We start from the raw sequence: 14,060 nt of genomic DNA on the forward strand, positions 1-14,060 counted from the left end.
AGCCAATACAGTGTGGAAATGTCCAGAGAAGGGGACAAACTGATGGAGTTCAGGGAACAGTACCCAAGCACAGCACTTTTGTTTTTTGTTTTGATTTTACAGTCCCGGGATGAAACCCAGGGCCTCGGGCAGGCACACGGGCAAGTGCTCTACCTCTGAGCTACACTCCAACCCTGACCTTGCATTTAAGAAAACCCCAGAATCAGAACTGTCTCTCTCACCTTTCCCTCACCCTTCACCCTGAAGCAGGCCACAGGACCCTCATGTGAAGTTCCTCCCTGTTCCCAGAGGAAAGAAAAATCTTATCTCTGAAGAGGACATGGGGACACAGAGGAATCTGAACAAACAGGCCTTGCTAAAGTCCCTGTTAATTGCTATCGGCTCAGACTCTCTTATCCCATCAGATTGCTCCACAACCACCCACTTCTCCACCAAAGCTGGCATGAAATCCACACAGCTTGACAGGGCTGGGCTGGGGCTCAGTGCTAGTGTCTGCCCAGCACCTGTCAGGCCCTGGGTGCAATCCCCAGCCCTGCAAAAAGGGAAAGGAAAAAAAAATGCACAGCTTGGACCAGATGTGGTGTTGCACTCCTGTAGTTCCAGCCTTTCAGGAGGCTGAAGCAGGTGGATGGCAAGTTTGATGCCACCTGAGAAATTTAGTGAGATCCTGTTTCAAAATAAAATTTAAAAGGGCGGGGGTGCAGCTCCGTGGCAGAGCCCTTGCCCAGCATGCCTGAGGCCGTGGGTTCCCGTCACAGCACTGCCAAAGCAAAGCAAAACACACACTCAGAACTCCACCTGTTCTTTGGGGTATTCATTTACCAACATCCCTTGGTCGCTTAAATAAATTTGTATGCTTTTTGCTTTTCTCTTATTAATCCTGTCTTTTTTTTTTTTTTTTTTTTAAGTAGGGACCTTCTCTATGATCCTCCCTGGGGGCAAGAAAGGAAATCTTTCCTCCCCTATAGATTCCACACAGGGGGGAAGTTCCTGTGCCCAGCCAAGGGCACAGCTCTGCCCTAGGCCAGCCACCAGCCAAGCAGCACACAGGAAGTTCTGCTTAATCACAAACAAGGTCAGTGTGAAAACCAGCCCAGGCGGAGCCCTCAGAGTTGAGGGGCGAAGTCTCAAGGGTTTTTCCTATACTTCTCCAACTCAGAAGTGGTGGCTGTTATTTTCCTGCTTATCAAGTTAGAATTTTAAGAACCACTGGAAAGTTGGGAAGATTACCTGTCTCCTACCCCCAAAAGGTTGAAGCAGACCTCAATTTTAAAAAAATTGTTCTCTAAAACAATTTAAAAGTGTCCTCTAAGTATTCAAGTTGAGTCTTCAGTGTTTGCATGGATGAATTTGAAAACAAAGGTCAGAAGCATTATTTGTAACTTACTGTAGGCATTTCAAAAGAACAATCTCTGGCGAGCACTTAGAAGTTACAGAAATAGACTGTTGGGTCACTGGCTGATTAAAATGGAAAAGCTGAAAAATTTCCAAGAGGAAACAAAAGGAGTCTAGACTGACCACTCAGAAGAGCGTGTGTGACACGGGGCAGCCATAGCGGTGGGGGTCTTGCCAGGATGCTGTTCAAATCTGGGTGTGGACAGTGGGTTCTTTAGCTGCCCAGCTGCTTGTGACCAGGAGGCTTTCTCGGTGGATGTTTGTAGGGACAGGGTTTGCACGGGGCAGCCTGACTCCTGCAACTCTGCCCATGCCAAACAGCACCAGAGTGTGTCATCGACATGGGTGTACATCTGTGTTGCCAGGCAACCCCGTGTGTCCAGGCGTGTCTGTTTCTGGAGTCCATAGCAAACCCTGTGTGGTTGGTATCCAGGGCTGGGACCGTCCTTGTGTGACCATTCTGATGACCACTGGCCTCTAGTATTGGGACTCACGGCTGGGGTTCTCCCACATTGCTGTCTCTGGAGGTTATGGCCATGTTCAAGGCCCTCTTGGAGTCTCGGTGTTGGACAGTTGAAGGCTCTAGAAGCACCGTGCTTGTGGTAGAGAGTTTAGAGGGCAAATGTTGTTCTTCCAGAAGCCCCTGCTTGGGGACTAGCCATGGGTATCAGGTGGCACCTACCCAAAAGCCTCTTACCAACCTTGCAGGAATCTTTTTGTCTTCTTTTTAGGTAGTGGGAATTAAACCCAGGTGCACTTTACCACCAACTCACATCCCTAGCCACCCCCACTTTTTAACGAAAACTTGAGACAGGGTCTCTCTAAGTTGCTCAGGATGGCCTAGATCTTCTTGCCTCAGTTTCCTGAGTAGCCAGGATCACAGTCATGCAACAACTCGCCCAGCTCTCCGGGAGTCATTTTTTTAATATTTATTTTTTTAGTTGTAGTTGGACACAATACCTTTATTCCCATTCATTTATTTTTATGTGGTGCTGAGGATNCCGCGCACCGGTAAATTTAGACCTTCTCCTCGGGTCCAGCCGCGCCGCGGGGACGGGGCGGGGAGCGGAGGGGACCCTGTCCCTCCCGCGGCGTTTGGGGGCGGTGAGGAATTGTCATGGCGGAGGGACGGAGGAAAGGCCGAAGCCGGAAAAACGGGCGCTAGCCTGTTTCGGAACCGGGCCGTGTCCGCGGGCCCCACTAACTCACTTCACTCATGGGAAGGTATTGTCCCACAGCTGTTTGTGGAGAGTCCTCAGCCCCTGGAGCAACCTGGATGGAGACCAACTCCGTCCCCATTTCCTGTCTGGTGGAATTCCAGAGGAGAAAGGCACTGAGTGCACCCGAGAAACGCGCCATGGGAACGCGCACAGAGGCACCCACAGTTCCAGACCACTGACCTCTTGGTTCTGGTCTCTGCTCAAACGCCCCTTCCCTGACCCTCCCCGTCAGCTGTCTCTCACTCTCTGCTCCTCACCCGTCATTTTCTTCCTAGTGCCCCATATCACTGACCACAGCATGTGTTCTCCTACTGGACAGGCTCTTCTCCAGAATGCCAGATCCAGGAGAGCAGGCCTTGATTTTGCTCACTGCCGTGTCCCTGGTGCCCAGAGAAGTTGATCATGTTAAATGAACAGTTAATAAGCGCCAGGTGCTGTGTTGTGTTTCACAAGGACCATCTAATTTATGACAACGCTCTGAGGGTTTTTACCGAAGTAGAAAATGAATCCCAGAGAGGTGAAGATTACCCTGGCATCTGTGCTCATGCACCTTCCCTCAACCACTGTAGCCACATGAGAATGAGCCCTTCCCAGCTTTGGACATCCTCTGCTGTAGAAACCACCCTCCGAATGGTCCACACTTGTGAGCTCCCCAAGCCACACTCAGGGATGCTGAGCCAAATCCCAGTACCTGGCTGCCCACCCCAGCCAGCCCAGCCTTTGGGGATAGGGTGGGGAGGAGAGGGGCACTCATGCCCAAGGGATCCACAGTACACCTCTATGAAGAGTTGTTTGGTTTTTAGCCCAGAATTCCACTTGTCTAAAAGCAGAGCCTCCAAAAAGAGTTCAACTGTCATAATTCTCCCTGGAGAGTTTCACAGCCAAGGAAGATGGAAAAAGTATTGTCATAAGATATTATATCTCCCTCAGGTACCATGGCACATGCCAGTATTCCCAATGACTCAGGAGGCTGAGGCAGAAGGACCCCAAGTTCAAGGCCAGCCTCAGCATCTTACTGAGACCATTACTTCAAAATAAAAATTTTAAAAGTCTGGGAATGGGCTGGGTTGTGGCTCAGTGGTAGAGCGCTTGCCTAGCATGTATGAGGCATTTGGCTCCATCCCCAACACCAAATAATAAAAAAAAAAAAAACTAAATTAACAAAGGAATTGTGCCCATCTACAACTAAAAATATTTATTAAAAAAAAAAAGTCTGGGAATATAGCTAAGTGGTAAAAGTGGTTAAATCCCCAGTAACACACACACACACACACACACACACAGGTATCATCTTTACCATCTACTCTCCACACATTTGTCCTCTTTAAAAGTTATTCGTTTTCCCATAAGTGCTCTTTTCACCCTCCCTTCTCCTATTTACATGTCCCAAATTCTAAACACCTGCTTAAATCACATTTTCCTGTGAATTCCTTCCTACGTACATGTCTTTCCTCTTTTTAATCTGTCCGTTGCTGGTTTAATTTGCAGGCTCCAGTAATTTAACCTATGAGGATGGAGGAAGGTAGCTTCTCCTGCCAAACAGATTCTCAGCGTCCAACACTGCTGGTGCCTTCCCTCCATTGGAAAAAACTTGCTGACCCCTTGCCATCGCTGGTGTCCAGGACACCTTTACAAGCTAATTTATCTCCCATTGAGTATGCATCCAAGGGTACTATAATCTCTACAGCTGAGTTTCCTTCTCACAAAGTGAACATATGCTAGAATGTATGCCTCACCCAGGAGGGCCACCATCTAGTGACAGGGTCAGCAGGTATTAGAGGTTAAGTAGGCACTTACTGTGGGGGACTCACTGTGGTCTTCAGGGCAGCCCCTAGCTCTGTGGGAGAAAGGGAGTCCCTTTTGGAGGACCAACTCAGTCATCTAACTCCCCAAGGATGGATGGACTGAGCAGTATGCTGTCTTCTTACTTGCTATTAGGGGCCAGAATGAAAGGGGACACACAGGCCATGTAAGCTACCAGGAGACAGCACATCTCCCTCAATGCAAGCCTATTCATGAGCATGATGGGTAAAAACTAAACTTGGGCCTGCTCTGGGCAGGGAAAGAGAAGCCCATGCCCAGGGAGCTCTGCAGGGGCTATCTAAACTCTGACTCCCTGGAACCCTGTAGCATCTTTCTGAGGTCAATGATTTCTGTCCAACTTGTGCAGTGAGAAAATCTGGGGATCAGACCCAACTGGCTGCAAATATAAAGAGGGTGGCACTTATTATCAACACCAGGGCAGCTAGAGAAGGCAAGGTTAGTCTGTGAATAGACAGGGATCATGATATCCCAACACCTGGATGTGGGGACATCACAGATAAAGTCCTGTACCCATAGTCCCATACCTCTGGCTCCTGCCCAAATTTCTCCCATATGTTCCTTTTCTTTTTCCTTTTATCTTGTTAGTGCTGGGATCAAACCCAGGGCCTCCCACGAGCCAGGCAAATGCTCTACCACTGAGCTCCACCCACGGGTCCTGGGTGTGTGTGTGTTGGGTCTGGGTAGCCCGTTTTGAAAAGCAAATCTACCTGAAAGGAATACAGAACTCAAAGTAAGTAAATGAGTTCTAGAGCTGACCAGATGTTTCTGTCTACATCTGGGAATGCCTATTTCTATGGAAGACATTCTTTTTTAGGGGACTGCTTGGAAATGACTTGAGGAAAATAACAAGGAAGAAGCTACTTTTTGTAGATGAGGACAAAATTTCCAAGACAATTTTGACAAATAAAAAAGCAGGGTGTGGGCCAAGTGCCTCACAGATTCATCTTTAGGAAACAACAGCCAGGGCTAGAACATATTCATTTTGGCTGTAAGCAGGTTAGACAGCCCTGGAAGGAGAGAGGAGCTGGCAGAATCTGAGACTGAGTGGGAAGATCTTCTCATCACATTTCTTTTTCAACTCTTGAATGCTGACCTTAGGTGCCTGTGTACCAGGTGGAGCACTTGCCTAGCATATGGGGGGCCCTGGGTTCAATCCCAAGTATTACTAAAACAAACAAGCAAAAAGGATAGTTGGGGTCCTACTCACATGCTAGGGATCCAGCTGTGGAGTGCTCTACCTCTGAGCTACATCCCTAATCCTTTTTTAAATTTTATTTTGAGGCAGGGTCTCACTAAGTTGCCCAGGCTGGTTGGTCTCAAGTTTGGGGTCCTCCTTCCTCAGCCTCCCGAGTCTCTGGGATTTCCTCAGTCTCCTGAGTCAGTGGGATTAAGGGCTGCTTGGTGCAGTTGGGTTTTGTTTGTTTGGGGTACTAGGGATTGAATCCAGGGCTTCAGACATGCTAAGCACACACTGTACCACTGAGCTATAGCCACAGCTGGAGTAGTTGGGTTTTAAAAGTTCATTGGTCCTGATGTTGAAACCACAGCTGCCCCTTCCTCTAGCTCAAACCCCAGTGTCATTCTGTGATGCTGACCACCATGGGTCAGGCAGCAATGGTCACCACCTGAGGACCAAGGTATCAGGAGAACCAGAACAAGAAGCATCTAACTAAAGTCACCAACCCCAGGTGCTGTGTGAGCCAACCCCAGCAGAGGGCAGCCTGTGGCCACCCTTGTGGCCATCCTTGTGGCCGAAGCTCTGAGGTTGGGTGTTGAACCAGATAGTTAATGGGTCCCAATTGAGAATTTTTTTCAAATGTAAAGACCACTCCGTGAAAATAATCTGCAGAAACATTCCAGCATCTCCTTTGTCTTAGAGCAGCTGAGAAAATGGTAGTGGGAATGGAACCAAATGGAGGTTATATGAAGATTCAAATTCAAGGGCTAAAGGGCACAGCCAATAGAAGGTCACTGGCTGAGCCAATAGCCTTGGTACTTTTTCAATACCCATTTAGTGTGGATTATAACCTACAGCCTTAACACTTTTCCAATGTTTAACATGGATTTTGATCAGTGCCTCTACCCAGAAGCCATCTAAGCTCGTAGACTAGTACATTCAAGTGGAAAACTTGGTATCAGATTGTGAGAGTTCTCTTTTCTTCTCACTTTAATAAATAAATCCTACTCCTTTCACTTTTGCCACCCATGGATTACATTCTTCGAATTTGTGAGACAAGAACCCAGACAGAAACTGGAGGGAAGTTGCTGGGGTCTGCAGCGACACTGAGGCCCATGCCTGCCATTAAGAGCTACAACACGCCACTAGGAAGTAAGTAGTGGAGAAAACCAGCTCTGGTGGCTGTGACCCTCCCCTCGGAGCCGAGGCTGGTGGGCAGCCCCGGCTGGGATTAGCTGCTAACAGCACAACCCGCTTTCTCAGCTGCAGAGGCCTCCAGCTCTGCAGATCTGACAGCAGAAGCCGAGAATCTACTTTTGTTTCAAGCTCTGATTTCAGTGCCAGGCCACATGTGCCACTGAGGAGTGGTGACGAGGGACCTCAGAAGGGAAGGCTGACAGGGTGAATTTAAAGGCAGAATACCTCTCGGTGGGGCTGGGGGGAGTGATGCTTTTGCCCACTGGAGTCTGGTGAGACCTACTGACCCTTCTCAGAGTGAAGTCTTTAAATGCATAAAGTAAAGCACCCAGGATTATAAAGAAAATAAATTATATTGAAATATGATTGCCATGAGTGCTAGATAATTTTTTTCTTTGGGGGGTGAATATCAAACCTGGGGCCACCCATATGCTAGGCAAATGTTATACCACTGAGCTACAGCCACAGTCCTAGTAATTCTTTAAAAATGCATTAAATAAGACAGGCGTAGTGGCACACACCTGTAATCCCAGCGGCTTGAGAGGCTGAGGCAGGAGGAAAGTGAGTTCAAAGCCAGCCTCAGCAATAATGAGGTACTCAGCAACTCAGTGAGACCCTGTCTCTAAATAAAATACAAAATAGGGCTGGGGATGTGGCTCTGTGGCTCAGTGCCCCAGAGTTCAATTCCCAGTACCCCCCCCCCGAAAAAAAAAAAAACATTAAATAGCCAGGCATGGGGACACACACCTGTAGTCTCAGCAACTCTGGAGGCTGAGGCATGATGATTACATGTTCAAAGCCAACCTGAGCAACATAGCAAGGCCCTAAGCAACTTAGTGAAACCCTGTCTCAAAATAAAAATACAAAGGGCTGGAGATGTGACTCAATGATTAAGGGCCCCTGCGTTCAATCCTGGTACCAAAAAAAAAAAGTATTAAATAGGCAGGAGACAGTAGCCCATGCCTATAATTTAGGAGGCTTAGACAGGAGGATCACAAGTTCCAGGCCAGTCTCAGTGATTTAGCAAGACCCTAAGCAATTTAATGAGACCCAGTCTCAAAATAAAAAATAAAAGGAACTGGGATATAACTCAATAGTGGAGTGCCCCTGGATTCAATCCCCAATACCACTAAATAAATAAATAAATAATCAGATCGGATGATGGTAAACTGGTGACCACTGAGATTTTGAAGTTCTGATGAACATGAAAAATATTTCAAATACCTTTCACAACTGCAGTGTAATAAGAAGACACCTGGCCTTTTGACCCGTGAAAGTCCCAGGAGCCCCTGTGTTACTGTGATGCAAGGTCAACATGCACAATAGAAGGAAATGCTAGATTTCAAGGGAAGATTATGGAACATTGTTAATTTTCTGGGGTCTAACTTCACCGGCACTTTCAGTAAAACTCCTTAATGGTTGGCTGAAAATCTAAGGCATAAAGTTTTCAAGAGGCACCAGGTGGAGAAGAAAGGATGGATTTCTAGACTTTCTGTCCAACCAGATTTGCTTCGGCTGCCTGTCATCTAGTGTCCTAGACCCCTCTACTGCCCCAGGAGGCTGGGGGGCGCAGGGCAGGAGGACATGCCCAGCGGCAGCCCGGCAGCCTGTCCCTATGCCTGGCAGCCTGTCCCTATGCCCTGGCTGGAAGCCGGTCCTTCAGGCCCTCTGGGGAAAAAAGAACATCAGGTGAGGCTGACCTGGCCCAGAGAACTGGGAAGACCGGTCAGGGCTCCTGGTTCCTTGTTCCTCTGTCTGCAGCTGCCCTACCAGTGGCCACAGTTCATTTTACCTTGGGAAAAGTATCCCTGGCCCCCTCCCCTGCTAATGGCCAACTACAAGGAACTGGGGAAAGCGCTTCCCCTCCTCCTCTCCTCTGGCTTCAGGATTCCACTTTGCAGGGAGCTTTGGGGCTGACCCTAAAGATAGCTGCCCTAAAGGTTCAGCTTTGCCTGACCAATCCCACTTTACTTCCGCAGTCCTGGCTTGGCTTTTCCAGTTTGTTTATTTGGTTTGCTTTTACACTTGAATTTTTCCCCACTCAGCTTCCCAAATCTCTGGAATTACAGGCAAAATATTTCTAACACATAGAATAATACTAAAGTAACTGGGGCATGGTGACAGATGCCTGTAGTCCCTGATACTCTTGGAAAGCTAAGGCAAGAGGATTGCTGGAGTTCAGGCCAGCCTGGGGACAACTCAGCAAGACCCAGTCTCAAACCAAAAAACAAAAAGGGCTGAGGATGTAGCTCAGGTGGTGGAATGCCCTGGGTCCAATCCTTAGTACTGGGGGGAAAAAAATACACACACACACACAAACACTTATATATGAAAAAAAAAATAGTAAAATACTTCCCACTTACCCTCTCACCCAGATTTTACAATTTTTAGCCTTTCATCACACTAACTGTCTGCTTTCTTTGTCCAGTAATTACCTCTAGTGCCCTCTTCCCCCTCAGAAGTCCGAGTCTGAACAATTTAATGCAATACCTGACCCAGAACTGTATGCTGTAGATAACAGCAACAACAACAGAACTATTAAGGATATTCTTGGATCAACCAACAAAATAATAACATAAATAGGACAGATAGAAATCTTATGTCAAAGTCAATTTACTGAAATTGATGAAAAATTATTGGGGCTAAGGCTATAGCTCAGAGGCAGAGCACATGAGGTCCTGGGTTCCACCCCAGTATAACAGTCGTCCACCTCACGCTTTGAACACAGCCCTTGCTGATCTGCCACTGAGACTTATTTTTGAAAGAGACATGTTTCTTTCTCTTCCTCTCTCCCTCCCCTAATCTCTCCCCTCTCTAATCTCTCCACAACCCTAATCCCAGGGAAACAGGATTACCTTTCTTTCTCATCCTAAGCAGAGTTATCTGTCCTTGAGCACAAACTCACCACAGGGATGAAGTAACTTAGAATATTTTAAAAATGACTGTCTCCCAAATTAATAAGTGAATTACAACTCCAATAGAGAGAATGTGGAATGTGGCCTTTGAATCCCTGTCTAAAAACCCCTTTACACTCTGGGAGGAGTATCCTGTGCTGCTCCTTTGCTACCAAAACAATAAAACTTCTTTTTCCCTTTTTTCTCAAAACCTTACTTTCGGAACTGGGGTTGTAGCTCAGTGGTAGATCACTTGCCTTGCATGCACGAGGCACTGGGTTCAAATCTCAGCACCATAAAAATAAATAAAGATATTATATCCATCTACAACTAAAAAAAAAATATTAAAACAACAACAACTTACTTTCATTATAGAATTGACATGGGGATAAGGACCAAGCTTTCAGTAACACCAGTACCACCACCAAAAAAAAAAAAGTTTGTCTACACATACATATACATGTGTTTGTATATGTACTGTGAGTGTGTGTGTGTGTGTGTGTATGGAAATAAAAATTAAATAGAAAAAAATGTTAATATAAGTGAATCCAAGTAAAGATTAGAGGGGTGTTCTCTTTGCATTCTTGCAACTTTCTGTAAGTTTGGAAAATCTTACCAAAAACCTCCACATGTTGGCAAACTAATAACCAGCAGTAGCACAGGAGGTGCCACTGCCTGCCACTGCCTGCCACTGCTTGCCATGCAGCACTGGACTCTGTCGAGAAGCAGCAGGGGGTGGTGAAGCAGTAGAGAGGCAGCCAGGTGGGCTGAAGCCGCAGCAGCCCAGGCCTGAGGTGCGCGGGCCAGCGCCAAGGTGAGCCAGGCCAAGCCAGCCCATCACCCTGCGGCAGCCTGGCTGCACACATGGGGATGCCCACTGCAAGAGCACCTTCCTGCAGCACTGCAGCTCCCGTTGAACATGTGCAATTCAATGACTTCAACCTCTCGCTTCCCAATCCGGGAGAAAAACTGAAGAAAAGCTAACCTGAATGGGATTCGGGGCCCACCAATAGCGTTATTACTTTCCCAACCCCTAATTAGCATCAGTTTGGACCAATAGCAGTGAACGGAATGCTAAACCAACCCCTAGACTAGCACGCTGGGATGGAGAAAACCTGCTATCAGGTCCCCTGTTGCACTGCAAGAGTGTGTTCCTGTTTCTATTCGTCAATGAATCCTACTCTTCACTCATCCTTCCGGGTCTATGGATTTCCTTCTTTGAATTCATGAGACAAGAACCCAGAAAGAAGAAGAAATTGGCAGTGAGCTGCTGAGGTCTGCTGCAACGTGGAGGACATAGCCTACCATTAAGAGATAGGACACTTGTCGGTGGCAGAGGCCTACACCTTATGCAGACCTCACCTGCCAGCAGAACCAGAGAATCAAGTTTCATCTGAAAACCTCCGTTTCATGATGGCATACACCTGTAATCCTGTTACTAAGTCAGCCCTTGTCCCCAGTGCCAATCCAATAACAAGGACACAGTTTTGAGGAAGAGGGAAAAATATGTTTTATTGCTTTGCTAGCAGAAGAGAAGCACAGGGAACTCCTGTCCCAGAGGCTGTGATTCTGCACATCAGGGGGAAAGGGAGCTTTTAAAGAGGTGATTCAAAGGCTACACCCCACATGTTCTCTGTATGAAGCTGCAATTCACTTGTTAATTTGGGAGAGAGTCATTTCTGAGTTCTTCTGGTTCCATCCCCAAAGTCTAAATTGCTTGATTCCTGTGCTGGGTATGTGCTCAAGACAGATAACTCTGCTTAGGATGGGGAAGAAAGGTAATCCTGTTTTCCCTGAGATTTAGGAGGGGGAAGATTAGGGAAGAGGAAGAGAGGAAGAGAAAGAAACTTGTGGGTTTTAAAAATAAGTCTCAGTGGCAGATCAGCAAGAGCTATATCCAAAGCATAAAGTGGACCACTGTTAATTTCTACATGTTATTTCTATGCAAAAAATGAGTGGTGACATCTCCAAGTTGCTTCTTGCTGAGAGAGGGCAAATTTGGGGGAAGTGACCCAAACTCCTTGTTCTCTTTCAGATGGGACATAGATAATTAAGAGTATTCAGCATCAGGGTAGTCCAGAGGTACATGGTGGCAGTTGGTGGGTGACTGGACAAGGGCAGGGATCATCCTAGGACAACAATAAACAAGATAGCAAAGCATTTTTTGTAAACAAGTAACACAAAAGCAATTAGTATTTCAGCCAGTCTCTGAAAACCATGAAGATAGTAACTCATAATCATACTAGTGAAAAAACAGGTTAAATTTATCTATCTAGGAGGTTGGGAAGATTTGTAAGTCTTAAGATCGGGCTCAAACTGGCTCAGGACAAACTTGTGAGTCTAGAGTCCTTTGCAATAGTTATTACTAGGCATTCTCACACAGAACCCTTCCTTTATAACTTCCAGCTTTACCTGCTTTTGGTATGTCTGACACAAGGGTACATCATAAATTACATTTTAAGAAACCATTGTCTTTCTTTTTAAACGTCCATGTAGGATGGTGCTCAGGCTATACTCTCCTTCCAGGTGTTTAAGACCAAGCTGGTCAAAATTGACCTTGTTCGTATGTACTCTTTATGTCAGCTGAAATTCCTCAGAGATCACCCCTGGAAACATTGGTTCCTTTAGCCTTCCTCTACCAGTGGTGCTATCTTCCAGGTTGGGGCAGGATCTTGCTGACCATACGTGGCTTCCTTTTAAAGCATCAGGAACATTTCACTCTCCAATGACCCTCCTCTTTGCAGAATGTGCACTGACTGGCTTCCTGATCTCTAGGGTTCTCTTGATCTCCAATTGGCAGGTAGAGTGACTCTCTGGTCTGGAGTTGCAGGGCCCTTAGAAAGGAATGTCCCAACATTCTCTGGTCCTAGCTAACCATGGAGGGCAAGGGCCAGAATATTGGCTTCTTTTTCATTCACACTTTTTCTTCCTTGATTTGGTTTCCAAAATTTTGGCTTTAAACATCCTGGATAGCTTTTATCAGTCTTAAAGTTGGAGTAATGTGTTATAACTTCAATATCTATAATTTCATTTATTCATTTCATCTACTTTGGGTCAGCATTAGCACTGGAAGTCAGCATTGTATCCTGTCTTGTAAGTGATGGCTTATTGTCTTAAATTAGCTCAGTTTGTTCTGTTAAAAGAAGTATTTCTACAAAACACTAGCAGGCAAATTATAAAGTTTTACAAGTAAAATACAAAATGAACACTAACATATCTTTGGTATCTATTTAGCTTCTTTTCTTTTTTCAAAAAATTTTTTAATATTTATTTTTTAGTTGTAGTTGGACACAATACCTTTATTTTGTTGATTTATTTTTTATTTTTAAAGAGAGAGTGAGGGGGCTGGGGATGTGGCTCAAGCGGTAGCGCGCTCACCTGGCACGCGTGTGGCCTGGGTTCGATCCTCAGCACCACATACAAAGATGTTGTGTCCGCCGATAACTAAAAAATAAATATAAAAAAATAAATAAATAAATAAATAATAAAGAGAGTGAGAATTTTTTAATATTTATTTTTTAAATAACAATATTTTTTAATATTTATTTTCCAAACTTACAGAAAATTGCAATAATGCAAATAGAACACCCCTCTAACCTTTACCTGGATTCACTTATATTAACATTTTTAAAATAACATTTAATATTTATTTATTTACTTTTTTTAAGAGAGAGAGAGAACTTTTAATATTTATTTTTTAGTTTTCGGCGGACACAACATCTTTGTATGTGGTGCTGAGGATCCAACCCGGGCCGCACGCATGCCAGGCGAGCGCGCTACCGCTTGAGCCACATCCCCAGCCCTAATATTTATTTTTTAAATAACATTTTATTAATATTTTATAATGTTTAATTTTTTAAATAACACAATATCTTTGTTTGTATGTGGTGCTGAGGATGGAACCCCGACCGCGGGCATGCCAGGCCAGCACTCTACCGCTTGAGCCACATCCCCAGCCCGACTATTTTTATTTAAAGTCAAAAGATAGATTTTTGTTGTTGTTGTAAATATTAGTATTATGTATTATGTAAGTCTGTAAAAATGAAAGTTTATGTAGGTTTATCTCAAAATAGAGAGGGAATATAATAATACAAAACTTAAGTAAAGGTTTGGATAAACTGTAAAAAGTACTTAAGTTTGTAAAAGAGTTTTTAAAAAGTAAAATTTGTGTGTAATTGAGTTGATAAATATATGCATCTTTGTAGAAGCTAAATATAGTGGCTGAGCAGTAGAGTGCTAGCCTGGCACATGCGGGGCCCTGGGTTTGAACCACAGCACCACATATAAATCAACAAAATAGGGGCTGGAGATGTGGCTCAAGCGGTAGCGCGCTCACCTGGCATGCGTGCGGCC

General features: G+C 45.4%; 1 long non-coding RNA gene across 1 annotated transcript in view; it reads right to left on the bottom strand.

The window, feature by feature from the left end:
- Positions 1-11,087: 11,087 nt before the first annotated feature.
- Positions 11,088-14,060, bottom strand: part of LOC125618358 — a 4,537-nt gene continuing 1,564 nt past the window's right edge. Inside the window, exons 2-3 of the long non-coding RNA XR_007349645.1 lie at positions 13,086-13,151; positions 11,088-11,836 (exon numbers count right to left, since the gene is read on the bottom strand). This is a non-coding gene — a long non-coding RNA (uncharacterized LOC125618358). The remainder of the gene's footprint in view (positions 11,837-13,085; positions 13,152-14,060) is intronic.

The sequence above is a fragment of the Marmota marmota genome, unplaced genomic scaffold, assembly GCF_001458135.2.
Source record: "Marmota marmota marmota unplaced genomic scaffold, marMar, whole genome shotgun sequence".
Lineage (NCBI taxonomy): Eukaryota > Metazoa > Chordata > Mammalia > Rodentia > Sciuridae > Marmota > Marmota marmota.